At 40.8% G+C, this 22,710-nt stretch overlaps 1 pseudogene; it reads left to right on the top strand.

Annotated features, from left to right (window-relative positions):
• Nucleotides 1-4,636: 4,636 nt before the first annotated feature.
• Nucleotides 4,637-22,299, top strand: LOC120532059 (annotated as a pseudogene).
• The last annotated feature ends 411 nt before the right edge of the window (nt 22,300-22,710 follow it).

The raw sequence follows: 22,710 nt of genomic DNA on the forward strand, positions 1-22,710 counted from the left end.
ACTGACAACACCTGCTGAGTAAAGGCCTTTAGGTGCCTAACAGTAATAAATGTACCCTTTTTTTAAATATAATACATATATTTACACTTCACATATTTATCTTTTTACATTTCATGTTTTATATTCAGCCTTTTATATTTACTCATACTTGTATATTGTTGAGCCTCCATCTTTGTTAAACACACTTTAATTAAGGTAGTATTTACTAATACAATGCAGAGCAGAGAACTGACCAATACAAGACAGAGAGCACAAAATATTTTTATGCTTGCTATTAATGTTCTATAACTTCTCCCTAGATGATAGCTTAGATCCTAGTTTATACATATATTGTAAGAGGAGACAACAAAGTGAAAGGGTTGGGGCCCAATCCTGGTTCAAACAGAATTAACTCAAAGATGGCCAAACTGCTGGTCATATGGTCATCAGGCAGTGAGGGGTGGGACCAGGAGGGCAGACAACGGAAGTGATGTCAGATGTGAAATGCTTGTCAGTCTTGCCTTCTGCAGAGGGAGGAAGACAGAAGGCATTTGCAAACACTGCCAACCCCTTGTTTGGCTTGTAGCTACCCTCACCAGAGCCTTTAAGCTGTCTCCTAAACACATGTGTGTGACAATATTAAACCTATCAAAGACAATGAGCATAAATGTGAAATACATGGCATTAACTCATATTTGGCCTAGCACTTCATGCTTGTCTTGTATGGTGTTTCCACTTGTAGCCCATACAGGCATTCCCTTATGTGCCATTCTATTTACTGTGTTTAACTTTTTAGTTTAGCATGGAATATACATTTACCTCATCAAAAGAAAGATAACTGATGAAAATTGAGACATTATAATCTGATTTAATTTTTTCCTTCATTACCTCATAATATGGGTTGATCACCATGCTTTGCTAGTCCCTATTCTGACCGTATTATGTTTATGCGGTAGAGTATAATGGTTATGGGTAGAGTTTTTTATCAGCAGCTATTACTCAGTAATATGATAGTTTCACATTTGGTTAATTCAACCATTTGGGTCACTTTGCACCAGGTGCTCCTGAAGTTATACAAGCTTCAAAGAGGACTCCTTCTTCATTGGTCACAGGTTCCAGTGGCTTCTAATGCTATTAATTTTGCTTCTGGTCAGAATATTTATCCATGGTTGCCTAAAGGGTGTTGTGGTATTTGCTATTTGGCATAAGTGATTCCTTACATAACAGTTCACCAGAAACTTCCACAGCCACCCCATCACAAAAGAAAAGGGGCAGCCCAAGTAATATCATCCACTGTATATCCATTTCCAGAATGGGTTAGGGGAACAGGAGTCATTCTTCCATCTGTTATATTATTACCTGATTGTCAAAGATTCCACAAACTGGCTGAGGCTTTGCAAGTCATAACTAACATGACAGCTGATGCTGTTGAAGAAACATCTATGGAGATGGCGGCAATTAAGGCAGTGAAATTCAAGAACAGTATGACTTTGGATTTGTGCAGTTGTTGGTGCACAGTGCTGTGCCCAAATCCCTGACTAATATGAGAATCTGTTATCATTAGCTGACCACATCCACCATACCCTGGATGATCTTGTGATAATGCGGGTTCTACTCCATGCTCCCATCTAGGCTTCTGGGGAGCTCTTGAACCCAACACTGTTGGTAATGTCACCGATAAGCTAGACAATGAAGACATTAACAATGAAGCAAGGGGATGGTGCAATAAGTGTAAAGTGCTTTTATTTAAAAATAAAACCAAAAACAGTGTCCAAAAATAAGTGCAGTGTCTCAAATAGTTCTTAAATAACCTGTTAAAACAGATGAACCATGGAGGTTAAAATCTAATAAATACATCCTTTTAAAACGAGGTTAAAATGATAATGGCTGGAAGCAGTTTTGTCTTAAAACTCTGGTGCTTTCTTCTTTCTATTGGCGGCTTCCCTGCTTCTCCCATAAGGGTTCCGCAACAGAGGAGTCGTCCTACCAGCAAATGCAGCTCACTGCTATTCTGCTCTGGTAGCCTTCCGGTCCCCAGCTATGTAAGGCTCCAGCCGGACCGAGACTTGGGTTCCCTACCCTAATTAACTGCCGCTTCCTTCAATGACAAGTCATCTCCTCTGCCGGTCACTCCAGCTCCTCAAAACTGCTCAGCTGGAGTAACCGCTTCAATCCGCCAACCCCTGAGAGTTGGCCAAACACTCCTCCGGGGCTCTCCTACCAGTTGCATTCAACCTTCAACGAGCCTGCTCTCACTCGTGCTCTCACTCGCTCATGCACTGACTTTCTCTGTCCTGCTGCCTTCTCTTCTCTTAACCTCCATTCCCCTTGTTTCCTTTTTTGTGACTCCCCTATCAAACTCACTACAGTGGTCAAGAAGGGCAAAACAAACTTACATTTCACAAAACAAATCTATAACCATTAAGACAAATTTACAAAGGAAATTCAAATGAACAATTCACAAAACAAATTTACAATAGTGAGAACAATTTACAACTACGGAGACAAATTTTACATGCGGTAAAACAAATTAACAGTTCAAAAAACAATTTTACAAGTGGCCCGAAACAAATTTACAAGCTGCAAATCAAACGGAAAGGATAGGTACAATACACAGGAAGTGCTTGTTGCTGACCTTTTGTGCCATTCAAACTGTTTTGTGAGGGAACATTGAACGGAATTTGTGACGGTAAATCAAACAAAAATATTTTGTCCATTTTGTGGAAACCATTTTAGCCAGTGTGACAGATTAGGGTTTTCTCGCACCCTTGTACCCTCCGACCACACGTCAGACACCAGATAAAAATCCAATAATTATTTATTATAATAATAATTGTGCACCAAGCACCACCACTCCACTATTCTTCAATAAACAAACAATACTCAAATAAATCACAATAATTATCAATAAACCAATCCTCCAATCTCCCAGACGCTTAGCCACCCTGCCTCCCAACTCAGCTCCTTGTCTGGGAGTTCCCATGATCCTTTTATACTCCCTGACCCGGAGGTGTTCCTGCCCAACAGTCCACAAGTCCTTATTCCTTCCGGGCAGGGTAAATAGTCCTTTTCTCACCCCGGAAGCCCGTCGCTCTTCCTATGACGAACTTCCGGGTCATAGGGCATGAAGAACTCTTCGGTCCTCCCTGCAGCTCCCTCTCGTGGCCCCCATGGCATCCAGCAGGGCAGTGCATAAAAACTCCATTGTCCATGATGCCCTGCTGGTCTTCTGGGGACCTCCATGTTGCAAGGAGGGCTCCACCTGGCGGTTTGGGGGTATTGGCCGGGATAAACAGCCGGCCATCCTCCACACCAGTTAGCCCACTTTTGTTATTCTTGTGGGAAATGTTTAGACTTTCTAAAAGAGGCTCCCCTCATGGAAGAACCAGATGCACAGCCGACGTCTAAACCACCTGGAAATGTTAATCAAAGTACCAGTATGTGGACTCTTAAAGCTATCTAGAGCCAGCTATCCTAGGCTTTTATTATTATTATTATTGTTATTATTATTATTATTGCTTAGTTGACATAGTACGAGTCATTCAGAATTCCGTTCAAATAAACAACTTCTGTGCATGTTGGGATATACAGTATATATGTGTATTATTCTTAATGCAGTCATTTAAGTTTTGTAATTACTACTGCAACATACACTGGGACTGTTAACTTTGGTAACGGTTGTAACCTAATAAAATAAAACATGATTTGGTCTCATATTATTTTCAACATTCAGCAATTGCCAGCCCATTTCAAAGTACAGATATAAGCTGCGTCTTTTCGATTCCACAGTTTGAGCAGCAGTTGGCAAGGTAGGATCCAGCATGAGTCAAACACATAAAAAAAGAAATTTCTCAGTCCAATAAAGTTAATTTCAAAAACATTTAGTGAAAATTTCAAAAAGAAAAAAATCACAAAATTTTAGAAAAAAGTTTTTACACACGCAGAATAAAAGGCAAAAACAGAAAATCAGTCTAATTACAGTCTTAGCTTTCTCTGGTTAAAAATCGGTTGCTTTCTATACTTGACTTTAGTATGCCAGTACGGTTTGAAGCTGTTTGCCCTCCATGCCTTAACAACTGCAAGGCAGATCATAATCTGAACTAATGTGTAGTCAGAATGACAAGAAAGAATTATAATATTCCATTTACAATTTAGCTTGTAGGCCTTATAATAGAACCTCCCATTGACTATGCACTAATATATACACAAACATTTTAACATAACTAACAAAATACTAATATCAACTTATTATAATCTAACTAACTAACAAATGGCTTTTACAACAGATAATGGAATGGATTTTCCTAGTGTACTCTATATTTATGCCGTTTAAGAGTATTGTGAAGAAAATGTAAAGAGATTCATGCTGTATGTGTTTTGTTTTTGTTTTTTTTGTTTTTTTTTTGTTAAAAAAACTTACAGAAGCACACCTTTGTATTTCATCTTTTAACAAGCAGTGTTATCTGTAGTGGTCATAAACTAAAAGTCACATATTACAAGTACTTATAATAAACAATATTGAGGAACTAGTTGAACTAAAACACACATCAATACATTTTATGGTTCATAAATGATTACAATTATTCTGTCCATAATGTGTTGATATTCAATTCTGTCCATTCCAGAACAACAACCGTGCCCATCATATAAACAGTTCATGTACTACAGAAACTTCAAATCAAAAGAAAGACAATTCTTTTAGCTATGGGTCAAAGAGACTACTAAAACAAGAACAGAGACAAGTTCAGGTTAGGTGACTTAACTGTTAGTATCATGTATACAAGACAATGGTTGCAGGGACAGTTATTGTTTAATCAGTGGACCCATTTAGTGTTTAACTTCCTGTGCAACAAACTTATAAATATATAATTTATAGAAAACTCATTCTGTTTATTTTTATTTATCAAGATAAACATAGGATTGATGGTGCCAAATGGAAGTGATTTAAAACCTGTAAGAAGGAAAACACTCCCATTATTTACAGACCCTCTGGTAGCAGCACCTGATCTCCTGAAACTAGCTGTCCAGAAAATGAGAACATTTAACAAGGACATGGATGAAGGACCATATATATACTTCTGTATCCAGATTGCTTAGAGGTGGTCAATGTGCCTGGGACAGAAAGGCCATTTGTATTGGCTGAATATAAAAAGGAAATAGGAAAGGCATATTGCAGGATCTCTTTTATTATATGCCTAGAAAAAGACTTTAGAAGAGGTTAGTGGATCTAATAGTTTAGCACTTTTACATATTTCACAGTGCTGTGACATACTGTACATAATAATGCATAATAATGTGTTGATTTCGTTTCCTTTAACTGCAGTGGATGTTAGCTCAGTATCAGACTCTGATTCTGAAATTCTTGTTACAAGTAGGAGCGCAATTGAATTCAATCAGGCTGACACTGTGGTGAGTTAACATGAAACAAATAATTTAGGAAAGCAATATACTGAATGGCCGTATTAATTATCTTAACCAGAGCTGCTCTGTGCATAATGCTTGCCAATATTTTGGTTCAACAGAGGCTAGCTACTTAGTAACATCTGTAGTTGAGTTTGAAAATGCGTTCCTGCGTTGTACTTGGACAAACAGTAGGATTTACATTTTAAATGGCATTTGGTGTAACACATGTGAATCGTTTTCATTATTGTTCAGCCAGTTTATCTGCCAGAAATCAATATATCAGAAAAGAAGTGGAACGTAGCAACGCAGAGACTTCACACGAGCTCAATATGCGCAAAGCATACAATTATTCAACTCAAAATTATATATCGAGCACATCTGTCTCGTCTAAAATTCTCCAAAATGTTTCCAGGGCAAGAGCCAACCTGCGAACGTTGCAATCAAGTCCCAGGCTCACTGGGTCATATGTTTTGGGCCTGCACCAAATTAACCTCATTTTGGATCATTTTTGCGTGCCTTTCAGACAGTCTTGGTGTCACAATCTCTCCTAACCCATTAACACCTGTGTTTGGTGTTCTTCCAGATGGGTTTAAAGTGGAGAAGGACAAACAAACTGTGATTGCTTTCACTACACTTCTGGCACGCAGGCTTATTTTGCTAAACTGGAAGAATCCTAACTATCCTCTTTAAAGTCAGTGGGAAACCGATGTTTTATACTATTTGAAACTGGAAAAAATCAAATATTCAGTCAGAGGATCTGTACAGAATATTTTCAAAACCTGGCAGGATCTAATCAATAATATTTTAGAATAAGCTCTTAAAGCACAGGGGAAGCATTTATCTCATTTCTTTTTCTTCTCCATTCGTCTCTATTGGTCTATTAAACTCATCAATTTAGGGATGTTTACAAGCCTTAAGTTTTGCCCTGTTGGCCATGCTCTCTCTCCCAGGGGTGGGGATCGACTTGTTTTTCAATCTCAATCCTATTTTTTGTAAAAATTGATAGATTTGTTGGAATGATTACAATAAAATTATTATTATAAAAAAAAGAAATACTAACAACTTACCACGTTTCAGCAGGCAACATTTCATTAATAAGTATTTATGTAGTAAGAGAAGAATAATATAGGCTGTATAAAATTGTATAGAATTTTATGCTTTTTCCCTCAGGTTTTTGAAGCCTATAACCAAAGTACACCCAAACACAAACTAGAAGATGCAGTGTAAGTACTAATTTGCAAATGTAAGTAATCTGTAAGCTGGTAATGTGATCAAATCACATGTTTGGGATAGACCCTTGAGTTTATGTTGACACCAGAGTTTTTGTTCTAAATAGATTATTATAACTTACCATAATTTTAAATTTCCTTTTTAACTCCATGATACTTTAGTTGCACTAAAGTAGTCATTTTCACATGTTTTAGAGATGCATCCAGACATTCATCAAAGATTTAAGCTGGACAGGTAAGTATTGAACTAAATGTTACCTCATAATATTTTTTTCTTTCAGTTTTGTTTTGTGTTGTATTGGACATTTAAGTTCACCATGTCACTTTATTTTTCAGATAGAAATATCTGATACTAAGGATACTCTGGATCTACCTGAATACAATGTGACTAAATCCACCTACTACAGGTAAGCAAAAAAAATGAGAAAATGTGACTATTCCCTTGGTAGACGTTTTTAGATTAGATGAAAAATAAACTGGCAAGTTGTTTCTAAAATATCTGTAGATTGGTTAACTTACAAAAAAATACTTCTGGGATTTACTTAGGTTGGAAATTACTTAAGATGCCCTGCAGTGGGTTGGCGCCCTGCCCAGTGTTTGTTTCCTGCCTTGCGCCCTGTGTTGGCTGGGATTGGCTCTAGCAGACCCCTGTGACCCTGTAGTTAGAATATAGTTGGTTGGATACTGGATGGATGGATGGATTACTTAAGAAGAATGTTTTAGTGTAAAATGGGTGGCATTGTCTTTTAACATAGGAATGGTAATTTCTTTACAGTAAATATACAAACCTTTATGCACCATGTGTTGGAGAAGAGGATGAAGAGCCAGTTCCTGTAAATTTGGGGAATTTATCAGACACACCATGTAAGCTGGCAGTTATTGACAATAGCAATAGGTTTTCTCTGTTTACTTAATAGTAAAAGATTGAATTACTTCTGTGATATGTGAAAGAATCCCTTTACTGCATATCAGTGCAAAAAATAGAAAACTGTGTACTGTCTGGCATTTCACAAATGTAACTCAGTATTGTGTAATTCTAGAGAAGAGGTAAACATTACACTACCTGATATCATTGCAAATCTGTCGCATCATATTGATCATGGAAGAGTTAGCCGGTTCAACATTTCAAGGTCAAATGTCTGGGATGGAGCAGTCCAAGGTTTCAGTGCAACATATTTAGAAACCTGTGATATGCTGGTCAGATTTACTGATGATGCTGGCGTTTTTGAGGATGGAATTGATAGAAGTGGACCAAGACAAGAGTTTCTAACTCTACTGATGAACCATCTTAAAGACCGACCTATTTTTGATGGACCAACAGGACAATGTTACTTAGTCTACAGTGCAAATGGTATGTATACATAGTGTTAAGATGTGTGTCTTGTAATTATATATCACATCACTGATACGCTTTGTTACTTGAACTGTTCTAGAGATATTTACCAACAACATACTTAGGTTTGTCTTGATTTTAATGCATCATGAAACATATTTGAATGTTTCCAAACGTAGTTGGTAAATATGTGTGGAACAGTAGAAATAACATTAAAAGCAATTTGGAATTGTGGTTTGAACTGTAAATCACCCAAAATTCTAAAATATGAATGATTTTCATTCATAGCCCTTAGGGAGGATGAGTACTTCTTGGCAGGAAAGATGATTGCGGTATCAGTTGTGCATGGAGGCCCAGGTCCGCATTTCGTCTCAGAAGATCTTGTACTGTATCCTGCAGGTCAGCCTTCATTCAAAGCAACAGTGAATGATGTAACTGAAGAAAAAATAAAGAAAGCTTTGCGAGAGGTAGGAAAAGCATAATGCTATAGTAGAGCAAGGTTTATTTATTAGTTTCTGCAGTGATTTTAGAAAATCATTACTTCCTTGATAACATACACAGAATTTATTGTTCTATGATTGTACAAGATATAGAGTTAAACTAAATACGTAACAGAATAGAAATTTATGAGAACTGTATATACTGTATATGCCCCTTTTTTGTGTTTTAGATTGACCGTGCTGCTTCTGTCGAAGCTTTGCGAGAATGTACTTTAAAATATAGCACAATGTTACAGACAGCTGGTTGCCTGAGATATGTAGCTACTCTTGAAGAAAAGAGAACAATTTTGTCAGACTACTCTGGTGGTGTATTATCAAATGTAACTCATGTGTAATTGACAGGTATCATCATATTCTAGTCTTACAATTTTTGTAAGTTACATTGCCATGTTCAAAGCAAACATGATGTCAGTCTGCAATTCAGTTGTTAACAAGCAACTTAAAATTACTGCATTATTAGTGAAGGACAGTTCCAATAATTTTCAACGTATATTATTCAAAAAGGGTTTCTGGTGATGAGTCAGGGTCAAAAATGTTTTAGTCGATAGTGATTTTAGGGAAACATCCTGGTCCTTTTGCAGTTTTCCGTTTCATTTCAACAGTAGTACATTGGGGGCAGGCATGTTGTTCAAGCCTTCAAACCAGGGTCGGCTCTACGCTGTGGCAAGAGGGGGCAATGCCCCCTTAAACAAACGTCCTGCCCCCTTAAATCAAACTTTTAGAAGTTGAGAAAGAAAATAATAGATTACTCACAAACTGAATATGGACAAGATTTACTACAGTAGCTGAAAAATTCACTGGAAAAGGCACAAATGAGATGATAGGTTTCACCTCTTGTTTGCTCTTTCCCTCTGTGCTCTGTTTGTGCGCAGGCTCACACAGCACTCGGCACAACACTCACCCTCCCCCCAGCTAAACTTCCAATCACTGTTAATATGCAAATTTCTTGGTATCAGGTTTCTCAGTAGGCAGGGCTGCGCAACAGTGGGAGGCTTTGAGGAAGCAGCAAATCTCTGTCGTCAAAATCATAGCGACTCGTGAGATAACTAACATTAACTAAAAAATACATCTATATTTGTACAGTCAATGGGGGACTAGTCCATTGTTCTTCTCACAGTTTCAGTCTGGTAGAGAAGTGTTTCTTTCTCGATCCCACAAGCACCACTGTGAGCCTGTCTGCTGCATAGAGCCGACTGGAGGACCTGTGTCTGTCAGACCCCGACACAAAGCCCTGCCCCAGCTTTCAACTCTGCACTCAACAGTTTTCTCGTTTCATATACTGATGTAATCACAGCGATTTTAGTAAAGCTTATTCACTTTCCACCCCAGCTTCCAGCAGCTCACAAAGGGAAAGTTAATGCTGTGAGATGCGTCCTTTTTTCCAAGCTTTTAAAAAGTGTGGCGCTGCTCCTGCCTGTACCAATAGCAGTAGCAATGATGCTGCTGCTGGTACATCAGAGACAGCAGCTAGCATGTCTACTCCTGTGGCATCAACAGGCACTGCTTCTCCTGTACCTCTGCCAACAATTGCTGCCCCAAAGCAACCCGCTCAGCTACCCAGTGACTTAAATGGCAATACACCATCCCAGCCAATACTGGGTAGCTACCCCAAACGTGTATTTGGTGGTACAACATTAAGATCATTCAATCCTGCCTGGTACCGCACACAACCATGGCTGGAATACTCTGTTGTGCAGGACGCATGCTCCTGTTTCTTCTTTCGGAAATATGGCAGCACTGTTAATGAGAGGGATGTAGTTTTTACCTTAACTGGTTTTAACAACTGGAAAGCAGCACTTGATCGAGACAAGGGGCTACAGAGGCATGTGTCCAGCCACAACCATGTGCATGCTTCAACCATCTGGACTGAGCATAAAAGCAGAGAGGCCACAGGGGGACTGTGGATTCAATGTTGGTTGGTAAAACACAACTTGAAAAAAAACCATTAATTGTCAAGAGTATCGGTAGTGCTATAAGGTTTCTCTGTGTAAATGAGTTGGGGCTCTGTGGGACTGCAGAAACCTTGAGACATGATGCAGCGGGTAATGATGATGACATTGTTTCAGTTATTTTTCTAAAACTGATGGAATATACCTTAGAGAAGGATGATAAGCTAGCAAGCATTGCTAAGGGTAAAAAATGCAAAATACACATGTAAGGATATCCAGAATGAAATTATCCAAACACTGGCTGACATGGTGCTTGGAGAGGTCAGGAAAAATATGAAAGTGCTGATTCTGCAGGGTTTTGCCTCAAAAGTGATGGGACCAGGGATAGGTGCAATGTGGAAAATTTGTCTGTGATAATACGGTTTGTCAGAAATTCCATGCCAGAGGAGCATCTTATTGGGTTGCTTGACTTGCAACAACTTGATGCAGAGTACATCACCTCTGAGATACTGTTACACCTTTCTGATGCTGGCTACAGTGCTGACAGTATACTTAGCCAGTGTTATGATGGGGCTTCTGTGATGAGTGGGGTTAGAGGTGTTGTACAAGCTCTTCTCCAAAAGGGCTTGACAGATATGTCCCATACATCCACTGCTACAACCACCAACTGCACTTAGTGGTTGTGCATGCCATGCAGAGTGAGCTGTGTGCAAAAGATTTTTAGCCTATCTAGTTCACTCTACAACTTTTTTCACCACCACTATGTGCTCAATAAACATGATGCACCTTGTCTAAAAAGGCTGCTTGAGATCAGATGGACAAGCCACTATGAGGTGACAAGGTGCACTGTGGACAATCAAGAACAAATCCTTAGTATCCTATCTGAGATGACAGAGGATGATGATGCTGCAGTTGACCTGTGCACCGAGGCATCAGGCCTGCTATGCCAAATTAAGAGGCATCACTTCTTTGAGATTGGAAAGTTCCTAGTGTGGTGCTTGGTGTCTTGAAACCAGCAAATGCTATTCTACAGTCTCAGTCAGTTGATCTGTGCAGTGCTTCTGAGGTTGTTAGTGCAGCACTGGACTCCTTAAAAAACATCCGTGAGGATGACTGTTGGGGAGTGTCATCTCCTGCTGAGGATGAGTCACATCCAACAAAGAGAAGGAGAACAATGAGCAAACACCTGGGTCAAAGTGTTGTGCTCTCAACATTGGGCCATACAGACTCTGGTGACCCTACCATTTCCCCCAATGAGTCTCTGAAAAGATCCCTGCTCAACATCCTTGACAGGGCCATTTCAGAAATGGAAACTAGATTTTCACACAAGAATATTGACCTGATGAGAGCCATATCTAGTCTTGCACCCAAATCTAGCGCATTTCTAGATCCCACCCTGTTGCACCCTCTGGCTGTGATGGCTGGCACTGTAGCAGATGTTGTAAGTCTGAAAAATGAAGTTCTTGTGGCAAAACAGATGCTGCTCAAAAATGTTCAAAGGAAACATACCTGTCCACTGTGTGTAAACTCCTGCAGGAGTACAAGGAGGCCTTTCCTGAGCTGCATAAATTGTATGTAACAACCCTGGTAATTGGTGTGTCTTCAGCATCGTGTAAGAGTTCCTTCTCCACTTTGTCATGTGTCCTTATCCCCTATCGTCGCACCATGTTACATTAAAGAAAGAGGAATTTGGTGATCTTGGCCTGTGAGAAGTCCATAACAAATAGAGTGGATTGAGGAGAAAGGAGAGTGGAGCTGTTCAGTTGCAAACAGAGTTTAGTTGCTTGCAAAACAAACAAGCTTAAAACAAGACAAAAACACAAAAAAAGAAGAAAAAAGTTTAAATATTCTGTTCTAAATAGATAGATACTTTATTAATCCGAAGGGGAAATTCACATAATCCAGCAGCAGTATACTGATACAAAAAAAAAGTATAAAATTAAAGAGTAATAAAAATGCATGTAAAAACAGACAATAACTTTGAATAATGTTAGCGTTTACCCATGGGTGGAATTGAAGAGTTGCATAGTGTGGGGGAGGAACAATCACCTCAGTCTGTCAGTGGAGCAGGACAGTGACAGCACTCTATCACTGAAGCTACTCCTCTGCCTGGAGATGACACTGATCACTGGATGCAGTGGATTCTCCATGATTGACAGGAGTTTGCTTAGCACCTGTCGCTCTGCAACAGATGCTAAACTGTCCAGCTTCATTCCTACAATAGTGCCTGCCTTCCTAACAAGTTTGTCCAGGTGCGAGGCGTCCTTCATCTTTATGCCGCCTCCCCAGCACACCACCGTGTAGAAGAGGGCACTCGCCACAATCGTCTGGTAGAACATCTGCAGCATCTTATTGCAGATGTTGAAGGACTGTGACCTTTCTTACAAAGAGCATTAGTATTGGAAGTCCCGTCCAATTTATCTTCCAGCTGCATTCCCAAGTATTTATAGGTTTGCACCCTCTGCACACAGTTTCCTCTGATGATCACGGGGTCTATGAGGGGCCTGGGCCTTCTAACATCCACTACCAGTTCATTGGTCTTGCTGGTGTTCAGGTATAAGTGGTTTGAGTCACACCCTTTAACAAAGTCTTTGATTAGCTTCCTATACTCCTCCTCCTGCCCACTCCTAATGCAGCGCACAATAGCAGTGTCATCAGCGAACTTTTGCATGTGGCAGGACTCCAAGTTGTATTGGAAGTCTGATGTATATAGCCTGAACAGGACCAGAGAAAGTACAGTCCCTTGTGGTGCTCCTGTGTTGCTGACCACAATGTCAGACCTGCAGTTCCCGAGACGCACATACTGAGATCTGTCTGTACGATAGTCCACAATCCATGCCACCAGGTATGAATCTACTCCCATCTCTGTCAGCTTGTCCCTAAGGAGCAGAGGTTGGATGGTGTTGAAAGCACTACAGAAGTCCAAAAACATAATTCTTACAGCACCACTGCCTCTGTCCACGTGGGACAGGGATCAGTGTAGCATATACATGATGGCATCCTCCACTCCCACCTTCTACTGGTATGCGAACTGCAGAGGATTGAGGGCGAGGCAGACCTGTGGCCTCAGGTGTTGAAGCAGCAGCCACTCCTTGGTCTTCATCACATGTGACGTCAGAGCAAGAATTCGTTCAGCTCACTAGGACGTGGTACTGTAGTGTTATGGGTCCACAGCTCGCTTAGCAGAGGCCAGTTTTTAAATAATCACCGCACTCAAGTCGGCTTAGTGAGTGGGCGTGGTGGCCATAGCAAGCCACAGGGTGATCTGCGGTGTGGGCGTCCTCGCCGAGTGCACAGGTGAGGAACGGCCCACATCCGTGATTGTTCCCATGGCTAATGTGCTGCAGCTGCTTTGGCCCCTCGCTGTTTAACACTAGAATTACCAGAGCCTACGAAAAAACTCGTAATTCGGTCCCACCTTAAACTGCTTCTTAAATCCCTTCACACCTCTCCGCCAGCGCCCTTTGTCTTCTAAATGTGCTGATAAAGAGAAGCCGGCTATTCCATCCCCCCACCAATTTAGAACGTGCACGAACTTCTCTCAGCTCATGCCTTGATTGAGTATCTGGGAGTGAAGTGGAGTTTTAGAGTGAAATAATAGATCGTTGTTTGGAACACACGCATTTCATGTCTGTTCCGTTTCTACAGTAACCTGTGTCAACACATTGTTAAAACAGAAACTTTTTTTATATTCTAGTAGTAGATGACAAAATGTAGGCATAAACTATATAATGTATGAAGCCTGAAGTCCAAATAGCAAAGAAACATTTTCACAAGAATAACACAATTGCACTTTTATTCAAACATATAACTGCAGAAAGAAAAAGCCGCCTTAACAAGCGACATTGACACCAGTTTACTATAACTGACTCCGTGGTTCAATAGATACAGCCCCGCTTGAATCAAGGGTCACGGGTTCGATCCTCGCCCTCCCTTTTGAGAAGTAAACTGTTCTTAGTCTTACTGTTTTAGAAGAAAAACATACATTTGATTTCAGTCTGTAACAGCCGGTGCAATTTATGATCTTTGTAAAGGTTAGCTTTTTTTTTTATTCACTTTTCACTCTCTCAGTCGCGTTCAGAATCAATCCATACAACCCCATCTGACACGGCTGTTTTCACTAAAGACGCTATAGCTCTGCAGTGTACCACGATGCATACGCACCCCCCCGGTTCTGACACACAAGCGCTGGCGAAGCTGCCTTCTTCGTATCTCACCGTCACTTGCTTTTCTTTTTATTCAGTTTTATTGAGTGTTCCTGCCAGTCCCGCATGTTGCTGTATGCTTTTCTTTTGCACCCAGGACATGCAGAAGAAAGAATGGTAAAGACCAGTAACCGGCGCTATATGCAATCATCAGACACTCCCCATCTGCCCGTGTCGCTCAAACACAGGAACATATATTGGTGTAAAAGTATAACAAAAGTGCACTTTTATTCAAGTGCACTTTTTCCATCGCCTTTTCCTGTAAGAAGCAGTGTACACACTTCTCTCTATGCTGTGGTTTCTATTACACACCTGAAAGAAAGAGACAATACATATGAACATATCCAGCATACAGCAACATGCGGGGACTGGCAGGAACACTCAATAAAACTGAATAAAAAGAAAATCAAGTGACGGTGAGATACGAAGAAGACAGCTTCGCCAGCGCCTGTGTGTCAGAACCGGTGGGGGCGTTAGTATGCATCGTGGTACAGCACAGAGCTATAGCGCCTCTGTATTCTGTTTCTTTTGTACTCCAGGGCACGCAGAGGAGAGAATAGTAAAGAGCAGTAAGTTCGGCGCTATATGCAATCATCAGACACTCCCATCTGCCCGTTGTTTTGTTATACTTTTCAATACTTTATATACTGCTCAAACGGGCATGCTCAAAAATACACGTGTAATGCCACGAAAAGTGCACGCAGACACTTCATTTCGCAAACAAAACAAGTGCACTTTTATTCAAAACTACCTGTATAACCGAAGAAAAAAGAAAGCAAGATACAGTAGGCGATTGATACGACATCTTGCATGGTGCAATGCTAAGAAGTGCAGATTTTCATTCCGTGCTATATAAAATCATCACATTCAAATATTAACAGTTCCCACACACCCAAGGACCGTCCTTCCTACATTTACGACCGTGTACTTGTTGCCGTGTACACACCTCTCTGTGCTATGGTTTCTATTACACTGAATGAGCACCTGACACTGTACTTTCTTCCCTGGGGGAAGGTCCCGATCAGAGAATTTCCAGTTCCTGCATAAATTCACACCGATCTGACGCTGTTCGCTTTCAAATAATATTGCATTAGTGCGATTATATTTTCACATATATTGTCTTTCTTTCAGGTGTGTAATAGAAACCACAGCATAGAGAGAAGTGTGTACACTGCTTCTTACAGGAAAAGGCGATGGAAAAAGTGCACTTGAATAAAAGTGCACTTTTGTTATACTTTTACACCAATATATGTTCCTGTGTTTGAACGACACGGGCAGATGGGGAGTGTCTGATGATTGCATATAGCCGAAGTTACTGGTCTTTACCATTCTTTCCTCTGCCTGTCCTGGGTACAAAAGAAAAAGCATACAGCAACATGCGGGGACTGGCAGGAACACTCAATAAAACTGAATAAAAAGAAAAGCAAGTGACGGTGAGATACGAAGAAGGCAGCTTCGCCAGCGTTTGTGTGTCAGAACCGGGGCGTTAGTATGCATCGTGGTACACTGCAGAGCTATAGCGTCTTTAGTGAAAACAGCCGTGTCAGATGGGGTTGTATGGATTGATTCTGAACGCGACTGAGAGAGTGAAAAGTGAATAAAAAAAAGCTAACCTTTAGAAAGATCATAAATTGCACCGGCTGTTACAGACTGAAATCAAATGTATGTTTTTCTTCTAAAACAGTAAGACTAAGAACAGTTTACTTCTCAAAAGGGAGGGGCAGGATCGAACCCGTGACCCCTTGATTCCCAAGCGGGGGCTGTATCTATTGAACCACGGAGTCAGTTATAGTAAACTGGTGTCAATGTCGCATGTTAAGGCGGCTTTTTTTCTGCAGTTATATGTTTGAATAAAAGTGCAATTGTGTTATTCTTGTGAAAATGTTTCTTTGCTATTTGGACTTCAGGCTTCATACATTATATAGTTTATGCCTACATTTTGTCATCTACTACTAGAATATAAAAAAAGTTTCTGTTTTAACAATGTGTTGACACAGGTTACTGTAGAAACGGAACAGACATGAAATGTGTGTGTTCCAAACAACGATCTATTATTTCACTCTAAAACTCCACTTCACTCCCAGATACTCAATCAAGGCATGAGCTGAGAGAAGTTCGTGCACGTTCTAAATTGGTGGGGGATGGAATAGCCGGCTGCTCCTAGCTTCTCTTTATCAGCACATTTAGAGAACAAAGGACGCTGGCGGAGAGGTGTGAAGGGATTTAAGAAGCAGTTTAAGGTGGGACGGAATTACGAGTTTTTTCGTAGGCTCTGGTAATTCTAGTGTTAAAAGAAGCGCGAGTCGGTTGGGGAACAGATCAAAAAAAGAACGAGAAAAAAAAGAGAAAAAAGAGAGGACAGAGGTTACATGGGAGTGAGAGAGGAAGCAGGTCGGTGCAAGAGAGAGAGACACGCGGTGTGTTTGCATGGACAAGCGATCGAGCGCTCACGGGCAGCTGCGAGGAAGCGGGGTGTTGGGCCTACACCCAGGAGTTAGAGTTGGAAGTTGCTCCCGCTGAGTGAGCAGGTAGCGGGAGTGACCAGGGAAAGGCGACTGGCCACGGAAAGCCGGAAAGGCAGCGGGAGTCGTGAGGTTTGGAGGTGAAGACCTTGGTGTGAGCGTCCTGGAAACTAAGGAGTCCAAGTCTCAGGCCTGGGATGAGTGCTAGACCGAAGCCAGGATCGGCGGGTCTCCAGACCTGTGTGTGAGTGAAGGGAAAAGGGCAGCTGCAGAGAGCGTCTCGCCTGCTGCAAAGCCCAACTGGGAGAAGCAGGTGAGACGCTAACACAAAAGAAGCACTGGGCTTGTTGTTGTTGTTGTTTTTAAAGACTTTTTAGGTACATTTTAACCTCGTTTTTAAAAGGATTGTTTTTGTGTATTTTTAACCTCCACGTGTTTTAATGGATTATTTAATGAAGAATTTGAAAGCACTGCACTTTATTGAACACTTCGTTTTTGGATTGTCTTTTTAATAAAAGCACTTTTGCACTTTTTTTTTACCATCCCCTTGCTCAATTGTGGTCAGCAACACAGGAGCGCCGCAGGGGACTGTACTTTCTCCGGCCCTGTTCAATCTATATACATCATACTTCCAATACGACTCGGAGTCCTGCCACGTGCAAAAGTTCGCTGATGACACTGCTATTGTGGGCTGCATCAGGAGTGGGCAGGAGGAGGAGTACAGGAAGCTAATCAAAGACTTTGTTAAATGGTGTGACTCAAACCACTTACACCTTAAAACCAGCAAGACCAAGGAGCTGGTGGTGGATTTTAGGAGGCCCAGGCTCCTCATGGACCCTGTGATCATCAGAGATGACTGTGTGCAGAGGGTGCAGACCTATAAATATCTGGGAGTGCAGCTGGATGACAAATTGGACTGGACTGCCAATACTGATGCTCTGTGTAAGAAAGGTCAGAGCCAACTATACTTTCTTAGAAGGTTGGCGTCCTTCAACATCTGCAATAAGATGCTGCAGATGTTCTACCAGACGGATGCAGCGAGTGCCCTCTTCTATGCGGTGTTGTGCTGGGAAGGCAGCATAAAGATGAAAGATGCCTCACGCCTGGACAAACTTGTTAAGAAGGCAGACTCTATTGTAGGAGTAAAGTTGGACAGTTTAACATCTGTTGCAGAGCGACGGGCATTAAGCAAACTCCTGTCAATCATGAAGAATCCACTGCATCCACTGAACAGTGTCATTTCCAGGCAGAGGAGTAGCTTCAGTGACAGACTTTTGTCACTGTCTTGCTCCACTGACAGACTGAGGAGATCGTTCCTCCCCCACACTATGCGACTCTTCAATTCCACTCGGAAGAGTAAATGCTAACATTACTCAAAGTTATTGTCTGCATTTACATGCATTTTTATTACTATTTAATTTAATATTGTTTTTTGTATCATTATACTGCTGCTGGATTATGTGAATTTCCCCTTGGGATTAATAACCTACCTATGTATCTATCTCTCTATCTCTCTCTCTATCTCTCGATGACATTATCGATGGTGTTGGGTTCAAAGGCTTCCAAACAGTGATGGGAGTGTGGAGCCGAACCCAACATCACAGGTACCTTTGGGACTGAGGTGATACAAGATGTTTTCCAAAGCCTCGGGACTCTCCCCTGTTCCAGGCTCAGTTTGAAGATGCTCACCTGCGCTGCTGTAATTGTGGGTGGGGATGTCTCTACTATGCTGGTATCAGCAGAAGGATGGTTGGAGGATGCAGTACTCCAAGGTGAGAGTGGGTTAGGGTGGTCAAACCTGTTAAAGAAGTTGTTCATTTGGTTTGCTCTCTCCACATCTCTCTCGATGGTGGCACCCCGCTTCAAGCTGCAGCCAGTGATGATCTTCATCCCATCCCACACTTCCTTCATGCTGTTATTCTGCAATTTCTGCTCCAGCTTTCTCCTGTACTGCTCCTTCGCCGCCTTGTTGTTAGCATAGCAGTTTACTGTTCTTACTGGAACTACAATGTCCATACAGAAGTTGATGTAATCAGTTGTGCAGTCAACAGCCTCTTCAATATTCTCACTATGTGACCCCTGCAGGATATCCCAGTCAGTGGTTCCAAAGCAGTCTCTCAGAGCCTGCTCTGCCTCAGTGGACCACTTTCTAAATGATCGTGTGGTTGTAGGTAGCGCCTTCATGCTTGGTTTGTAGTGAGGCTGAAGCAGAACCAGGTTATTATCGGCTTTCCCAAGCACAGGCAGCGGAGTGGCGCTGTATGTGTCTTTAACGTTTGCATACAGTAGGTCAATAGTCCTATTTCCCCAGATGTTACAGTCCACATACTGGGAGAAGGCAGGTAATGTTTTGTTGAACGTCACTTGGTTAAAGTCTCCAGAGATTAGCACAAGCGCCTCAGGGAGCTGAGTTTGTAACTTAGCAACTGCGGAATGGATGACGTCACTTGCTATCTCCGAGGAGGGATGTAAACAATAACAACGACATGTCCAAACTCTCTGGGCAAGTAATAGGGACACAAACTTACGGCCAACAGTTCGATGTCCCTGCAGCAAGTGGAGATTTTAACATTTACATGTCCTGAGTTGCACCACTTTGTATTGACATAGAGAGCGACACCCCTTCCTTTCTTCTTAGCGCTGGTATTTGCATCTCTGTCCGCTCTAACTGTGCTAAACCCGGGTAGCTCCATGTTAGCATCTTGGATGGTAGTTGTTAGCCAAGTTTCACTAAAACACAGTAAGCTGCATTCTCTGTAGGTTCTGTCATTTTTCACCAGCGCGGCTAGTTCATCAATCTAATTTGGTAGTGGGTTCACATTTCAAGGCACCGAAGGTTTATAGTGCCACTTTCTTGCAAGACGCTTGGCTTTTATCTTAGTGCCGGCTCGGCTGCCCCGATACCGTCCTCTTACCTCGTCAGGTAAATAGGGAACCACACTGGCGCGGGCATTTCTTCTCCGCGCTTGATGTTGACAACTTGAATAGGCGAGTCTCAGCATGTAAAAATCCATGTCAAGTAGTAGACGCAGTAAAAAGTGTCCAGGGAGCGATTCCACGTAAAAGAAAGTGGTAGAAGTGATCAGTGAAATACAGAATAACAGAGAAAAAAGGAAAAAAGATAAAGTCATACACGGAGCTGCTAGAATGGCTGGCACTCTCAGCGGCGCCAGATATAAGCAAAAATAAATAAATAAATAATTGTAGGAAAAGACATGGTGAATTGTTTTTTTTAAATGCTATGCATTTAATTTTGTAAATATTGGCTATATTGAGAGGTCTTATTTTATTCTTACTTTATTTTGCAAATTTATTTCAGAATTAGGCCATCCAATTAAGATGCATTTTATGTTGTTGGTTATAAAGATCTGGATGGATATTTTATTTTATTCTTTATTTTATTTTATTTTTTTATTCTATTTTTCAGTTTTATTTTTCAAGACTTGGTGAATTGATTTTTTTTCATAACTTGGCCTACCCTTTTTAGTTTTGTTACTATTGGCAATAGTGAGAAGTGTTATTGTTGGATTCAAATATATTTGATATAGGTCATCCAATTAAGATAAATGTCATGTTTTTAGTTGTTATAAACTGATGAGGAATATTTTATTTTTTGTTGTTTTATTTTTCAGTTTTCCTCCTCAGGGATTGTGGTCAGGGGGTTTGTGTGTCTTAGTGACCCTAAGAGCTACACCAGCAGAAGCTTAGCCTTCAGGTGTACCACCCAAGTTGGACAGATCTTAGGGTAGAGGCCTGACAAAGTGCAATCCAATTACATCATAAAAAAGTTATCCAGATCACTCCCACCACCATCCCACCCCTTTCCCGACTCCGTCGCCACCATGTTGTCACTACACTGGTTACCTGTGTCATTCAGGATTGACTTTAAAATTCTGCTTATGGTTTATAAAGTTTTAAATAATCTCGCCTCATCTTATATATCGGAATGTCTGACACCTTATATTCCAAATCGTAACCTTAGATCCTCAAATGAGTGTCTCTTAGAATTCCAAGAACAAAACTTAAAAGAAGTGGTGAGGCGACCTTCTGCTGCTGTGCACCTAAATTCTTGAATAAGCCTGCCAATAGGAATTCACCAGGCTAATACAGTAGAGCACTTTAAAACACTGCTGAAAACACATTACTTTAACATGGCCTTTTTATAACTTCACTTTAACTTAATCCTGATACTCTGTATGTTCAATTTCCTCATAATAATTACTCGTGGTGGCTCTAAAATCCGTACTGACCCCTACTCTCTTTTTCTGTTTCTTTTTCCGGTTTCTTTGTGGTGGTGGCCTGCACCACCTCCACCTACTCAAAGCTTCATGATGCTCCAACAATGATGGATGGATTAAAAGGCAGAAGTCTACGTGACCATCATCATCAAGTCCTTCCGTGAGAACCCTAAATCCAAAAAGGACTGTTTCATTTATGTTAGGTAGAATGCCCAGAGGGGACTGGGCGGTCTCATGGTCTGGAATCCCTACAGATTTTATTTTTTTCTCCAGCCGTCTGGAGTTTTTTTTTTTTTTTCTGTCCCCCCTGGCCATTGGACCTTACTCTTATTCAATGTTAATTAATGTTGATTTATTTTGTTTTTCTTATTGTGTCTTTTATTTTTCTATTCTTTTATTATGTAAAGCACTTTGAGCTACTGTTTGTATGAAAATGTGCTATATAAATAAATGTTGTTGTTGTTATTGATGTGCCCCCTTCCTCATTTCTGTCTGCCCCCTCATATATGCCTGTCTAGAATCGGCCCAACTTTAAACCATCTAAAATAAGTGATCTAAAACCAGAAACTCAGAAAGGCTTTAAGAACATACCCCACTGACTCATGTTTAAAGGCAAAATGCAAAAGCAACACTAAGTTTCTCTAAAGTGACTTGATACACTAAAACAGATTTTTGACTCTGTCAGCAGCAGAAAAATCTTAAAACCTTAGAAAATTACTGAAGTAATCATGTTTTTAACATACTGTCCATACACATACACTATGTGATTAGCACTTTATAGCAGTGTAACAATGTATTTTGTACTTTTTAGATTTAAAAATGGTCTTTCAGCTCTTCAGTTATTGATTGCACTGCAGCAGCATCCTTCTTTGATGATCCCTGTTCTGTGCCACTCAGAAAAGAATGTCACTGCTCTTGAACTTGAGGGACTTTTCAAACCTGACCACAGTCCATCAGGGAGCAACAGGAGACTCAGAGAAGGACAAACATTAGTCTACCGGGCTGACTATCTCCTTGATTGTGAAGGTTTGCAAAATATAGTTGTGCTTGAAAGTTTATGAACCCTTTAGAATTTTCTATATTTCTGCATAAATATGACCTCATCAGATTTTCACTCAAGTCCAAAAAGTAGATAAAGAGAAACCAGTTAAACAAATGAGACAAAAATTTTATACTTGGTCATTTATTTTTTAAGGAAAATGATTGAATATTACATATTTGTAAGTGGCAAAAGTATGTGAACCTTTGCTTTCAGTATCTGGCGTGACCCCCCTTTGCAGCAATAACTGCAACTAAATGTTTCCGGTAACTTTTGATCATTCCTGCACACCGGCTTGGAGGAATTTTAGCCCATTCCTCCGTACAGAACAGCTTCAACTCTGGGATGTTGGTGGCTTTCCTCACATTAACTGCTCACTTCAGGTCCTTCCACAACATTTCGATTGGATTAAGGTCAGGACTTTGACTTGGCC

This window comes from Polypterus senegalus, chromosome 7 (genome assembly GCF_016835505.1).
Source record: "Polypterus senegalus isolate Bchr_013 chromosome 7, ASM1683550v1, whole genome shotgun sequence".
Lineage (NCBI taxonomy): Eukaryota > Metazoa > Chordata > Cladistia > Polypteriformes > Polypteridae > Polypterus > Polypterus senegalus.